Source organism: Alexandromys fortis, unplaced genomic scaffold (assembly GCF_014885135.2).
Source record: "Alexandromys fortis isolate MF-2015 unplaced genomic scaffold, M_Fortis_MF-2015_v1.1 scaffold_17, whole genome shotgun sequence".
Classification (NCBI taxonomy): domain Eukaryota; kingdom Metazoa; phylum Chordata; class Mammalia; order Rodentia; family Cricetidae; genus Alexandromys; species Alexandromys fortis.
In genome coordinates, this window is record NW_026067896.1 from 2,667,338 (window position 1) to 2,673,337 (window position 6,000).

Consider the following 6,000-nt stretch of genomic DNA (forward strand, 5'->3'; position numbering starts at 1 on the left):
TAAATTCATTCTCTATCAGAATGATCAGAGATTATAGCCACAATTTTTTTTTGTAATTTTTGATTTATCTCACTATGTAGCCCTGACTGTCCTAGAACTCACTATGTAGACCGGGCTGGCCTCAGATTCACAGAGCTCCACCTCAGTCTGCCTTCCAAGTCAGATTAAAGGTGTGCATGACCATTCTTGGCTCTTTTTACTCTAATGAATGGGCCACCTAAACATAATGTGTGTTCTTCGTGTCATTTCCGTGGGACGGTGCCGATTACAGAGGTCCTAGAAGGCTGGCGTGAAGGCCAATAGATCCCACGCAGGCCTTTCCTCCCACCTACCGTACAGAATCCAGAACTACGGTGGCAGCCACTTTCACGGAAGATACATAAAAATAACTTTTAGGGGCTGGAGAGGCGGCCCATCAGTTATGAATACACGCTGCTCTCACTGAGGACTCAGATTTAACTTCCAGCTGCCTGTAACTCCGGCTCCAAGAGGATACGATGCCGCTGACTTCTTCAGGCACCCACGTTCACATGGACACACACGCACATGCACACACGCACGCACATGTACATGCAATTATAATTATTATTTTTAAATGTGAAGGAAACCAGGCAGCGTCCTGGGAGACTGGAACCTGACTATTGGCGGTTTAAGCCCTCAGCTTAAACGGGAACCAGTCGCAGGAGAAAGGAGACGGCAGATAAGACCTTTAGTTCCCATTTAACTTTGGTTGCCGTTGCTGTAATTACAGACACGCCTGGCAATTCACATGGCTGCTGCTTAGGAACACATGTTGAGGCTGACCGCCTCTCTCCACCCCAGCGCCACTGTGCGGGTGCAATCCTACTAATATTTGTTTCCTGGATTGGAATAGCAGCCTCCTAGGCGGTCTCTCTGCTTCTCCTGGGACCCCCTTTCTCCTTCTAACACAGCTCTCAGGTAACACTTCAAAACTGTACATGGAATCATCACGCTCCCCCAGTCAGAATCCTCTGGGGTGTCTCAGCTCCCCGCCCCCGCCCAGTCAAAGGCAAACTAGTTCTGATGATCTAGAACTATGACACCATTATGAATACAATTAGCCACGTGTAGAAAGTCACACTTGAATCGTTTAAATAAGATAAACTTGTAAAATCGGTTCCGCCAGCCACATCCCACTTGTTTGATGGACAGTGGCACGTGTCAAGTTGCTACCAAATTGGCTGAGCACATACACAGCATCTCTGTTGGCACAGAAATTTCTACCGGCCAAATGCTGGCCTGAATATAGAGAGGTTATTAACTGTCAGGCTATGAACAAATTATGGCTTCCTGCTGTTTATTGTGTGGTGTTACTCAGTTCTTAGAGAACCACATTCAATGCCAGCACTTACTTTTGTGATTTAAATTTTAAAACATATCCTGCAGAGACTACAAACTATCATAGCTGCTTCGGGAGAGAGCTTGGTAATTTCCTACAGTGTTAAGCATAGTCTCACTGTAGACCCCAGCAGTCAGTGAATCGGAACAGCTTACTGAACTGATCTCAAGACTACGTGCTCACGGAGTCTGCACGTGGGGCTGGGGAGATGGCTCAGCTGCTGTTCTTCCTTAGGACCAGCGTTCAGTGCCCAGCACCGCATCAGGCAGCTCACAACTGCCTGTAACTCCAGCAGCAAGGGCTCTGAATCCTTTTCTAAGCTCCAACAGCAGCTGCACACACATCACACGCACACACACACACCCCTCTATCTCACTCACATACACACACCTTTCTCTCTCACACACACACCTCTCTCACACACACACAACACAAATAACAATAAATGTTTATAAAAACTGCTTGCAAATGTTTGTGGCAGCTTTATCTGCAACGCCTTAGAGATGCCCTTCAACACTATGGAGGGTGAGCAGTGATCTATTCCTACCATAGAAGCTTTCCTCCCTGAAAAGAAATGAACTGTCTAGCCACAGAAAGATCAGGTGAACCTTCAGTGCGTGTTACCAGTGAAAGAGCCAGTCTGGAAAAGTTACTGTATGGTTTCAGTCCTATGACCATCTGGGAAAAGGTGAAAATATAAAGGCAATAACAAGATCACCTGTCCCTGGAGCTGTGGGGACAGGAGGGTCTGAGGAGCCTTGGGCCTCTAGACCTGTGCGAGAGAGCGTACTCATGGGGCATGTGCTCTGCGCGTGGCCAGGCACGCTGAATGTTTACAGTGTGAGCCTGACATCTGCAAATATTTTCAAAACCATTTAGGCAGCGGGGAGACTCTCGGGATGGAATGCAGTTCGTGACAGAAGACGTGAACTGCGTTGCAAACGTTCTGCACACCTCACTGAGAGGAGGGAGGGGGAGCGACGACCTAAGAAAATACAGGAAAGAGAAGTCCACATGAGGTCTGCATGAAGTCAGCTGGCCGGAAGTGTTGTCCTGTAGCTGAAATGCTTTCCTGCAGCGTGTGAGTTAATTCTCACGCTAATGTGCAACACACAGACTCAACCATGAAGTGAGTGAATGGCAGGCATCGGATTTCCCACTGCTGTAGCGAGTTCTCCGCTCGCTAAGAGCACGACCTGCGCATGCGCCAAACGATGAGCTCCTGATTAGTGTGATTAGCACCACGGTCGATGCGAAACGTCCCCCATTGGCGCTTGTGCCTGAGGACTCGGTCCCCAGCGGGTGATAGTCTTTGTGAGGTTATAGAACATTGGGGTCCAAGGTCTAGCCAGCAGCAAGAGGTCACCAGGAACGGGCTCTGAAGGCTAGACATACGTGTGGCTCTGGTCTGTGGTTGCTCGTGTAACAAGCCTCTCATCATGAGCGCTACCCCACCACGATGGACTGTGCCCTTAGAAACTGAGCCAACACGAACCTCTCCTCGCTGAAGTTGTTCTGTGAGACCTTCCTTCACAGAGGTAAAAAAAGTTACTGATGCAAATGGGTGTCCGTACACATCCCCGAGGCAAGCCCGGGTGACTCTGCAGGGCGTCTACCTCCCAGCTCTGCTCCTGAAGGCCTGGAAGCGACACTAGGAACCCTGAGCACATCTTGGTGTCTAACGCCATCCCTCAACGAAAGCCACCACAAATCCGTGGAGAATGACTCCTTCTAAGACAGAGCCTGGAGCAGCTTGGAGCACCAGCAAGGGTGGAAGTGCCCAATGGCCAAGTGTAGAGGAGACACAGGAGCTACGGAAGCACTTCTGTGCCCAGAGCTCAGACAACCTGATCAATAAATACCCATCACCCACAGTGAGCCAACTAAATTACTGAATGAATAGGAGAGGGCAGGCCAGTCTCTTGGGTAGAATGCCAGGTAATTTATGTGAATGGGGAACATGAATCTCCATTCCTTAAGGGTGGGTTGTACACGATGATGTAGGGTACCATAGTGCTCCTCAGAATTGCGGTGGGGGCACCGTTTTGCTGTGGGAAAGCCAAAGGGACGCTTCCTCAGCCAAGAGACGTCGGGCACCATCCACAGTGAGTGAGAGAGAGAGAGAGAGAGAGAGAGAGAGAGAGGCTGTCGGGCACCCACCATCCACAGTGAGAGAGAAGCCGTGCTTGTGGCGGACACACGAGACAACACAGCCAGAAAACTGCAGCTCACTCTTCTCCATGTGAAAACAAAGATCCCAAACAGAGGCACGTCCACAGAAGAGCTGACCAGTTCTCTCGAAGCCGTCAGGGTCATTAACAACATGGAGAGCCTGAGAGAACTGTCGCCATCAGAGAGCCGAAAGGAGACCCAGCCATGAAATGGGATGCTGGGTCCCGAACAGAAGCCGCACGTTAGATCAGAGCTAATCACGTCTGAATGAATTATGGGTGCAGTTGTAACAGCGTATCCCTGCTGTGCAACAGCTGTGCACACTGAAGGTGTGTTAGACAGAGGGCGCCAGCTGGGGAGGTGTCCAGAGTGCTGGCTGTTTGTCCGGGGACCTGGACACACCCACACAGGGGCTCACAGCCATCTGTAACTCCATCTCCAGAGGATCCGACACTCATCTGAACTCCGGTACAGCACACACGATGCACATACATGCAGGCAAAACATTCATACACACTGAAGACATTTTTAAAATAAATCTTTAAAAATACTTTGAAGACTAGAGGAAACTGAATGCCTGATGTGGGGGGAACTCTGCATAAAAATTATAAACTAAAACTTTTGCTACAAAAATTGAGCTTACTTTAAAGAAAAACAGAAAACCCCATGTTCTGGATTCTCTTCAGAAAGTGAGAAGATTGGGCTGTGACAGGGTCACATCCTCAGGCCATCATCTTTCAGGGACAGCACAAGGGCTCCCACCACGCCCCATCGCCTCCTGCCTGCCTGACCCCTGCAGACCCAACTCTCCTGGTATCAAACATTGTGCGGCATTGTGTTTCCTTTAAACCCAAGGATATGTCCCGCCGTGCCCAAGAGTCAGGGCATCCAGGCTGCTCCACCAGCCAGGACGTTCTGATCTCCATCTCTCTCACTCCATTTAATGAAAACAGAAATCTGTCTTCTCTGCACGCAAGCATTTCTAGGCTAGGTGATGCCTAAGTGATGCCGAAAGGGGAACTGTCTTCACTGATACGTGTTCATAAAAGCACAGGCATTCCCTAGCTGACTGCAGTCACAGCAGCCTTGAGACAACAGGACTGCCTGAATCACCTGCACTGAATCTAGGGGAGCCCCACCTGAGGCCATGAAGTGGGAAAAGTCAACAGGACTGAGACTCTGTGGCCTGACACAGAGCAGAATTCCTCCCAGCAGGTTTTACAGCAAGAACTGGTTCCTCAAGAAATCTCTGGCCTTTCAGGCTGAATGCAATCCAAGAGGGGGTGTGGGGTGGAGGTGGGAACCAGAAATATACAGGGAGCTGAGTAAATTCTGCCAAAAGTCAACCATCGTCTCTCTGGTCCAGTTCTACCAACACAGAGCTCCTGCCCGGGTTCAGCGGAGTTTGGCTGCTGCAGCCACTAGCATAGCAAGACTTCTAGAGTTCAGCTCAGTCTCCTCCAAAACCCCCATGAAAGACGTCAGGAGAAGCTCAGCTCTCCTGATGTGATTAGGCCAAACATTTCTGTTTGAGTTGTTCTTTTTGCTTTGTTGTTGTTGTTGTTTGCTTTGTTTCCTGGACTGGTCTTGAACTCAGTATGTAGCTGAAGATGATCTTGAACTCCTGATCCTCCTGCCTCTGATTCCCAAGCACAGGATCACAGGCATGTGCTAACGTGCCTGGTTTACAAAATACTAGGGATGAAACCCAGGGCTTCAAACATACTAGGCAAGCACTCTGCCAGTTGAACCATATCCTCAGCCTGGTGTGTGAATTTGAATGTACATTTGTGTGTGTGTGTGTGTGTGTGCATGCGTGCATGTCTGTCTCTGTGCGTCTGTGTGTGTGAGTGCACACGTGTGTGTATTATGTGTGTGTATGTGTGTGTTCTCCATGACTGGCATAAAAAAGTTGAAGGGTTTTCCCAGATCCTTCTCTCTTGCTTTTTATGTTTACTTTTTTTTTGAAATGGATGGGAAATGGTTCCAAAATCTTTTATAATTTTTTATGTCATTTATTCCATCGTGGAGGAGGAGCACCTGTGTGAGGTCGAGGACAACAGGCAGGAGCTGGTGGCCTTCTTGCACCACGGGAGTCCTTGGATTTGAACTCAGGTCAGCAGGCTTTGCAGCAGGTGCCACTGAGCCATTTAGCTGGCCCTAATATGACCGAATACAGAGCATCATAAAGAAGGAAAGGCCTTGTACATGTGTGTAGGGAGTAGAGATTCCTTTCCGTATGAACAGCTCTTCTGTAAGAGCTTTGTGTGAAGCTTTGATTATGTGTATTATGTTAAATCAATCCTATAACTTGTGCAACATGGTTTTTGGCTGTAAGAACTGAATTTAGCTAGGCATAGTGATGCACACCTTTAATCCTAGCACTCAGGAGGCAGACGGGTCCTTCATCCTGGTCTACATAGTGAGATCCAGGACAGCCAGAGCTACATAGTGAGACCCTGTCTCAG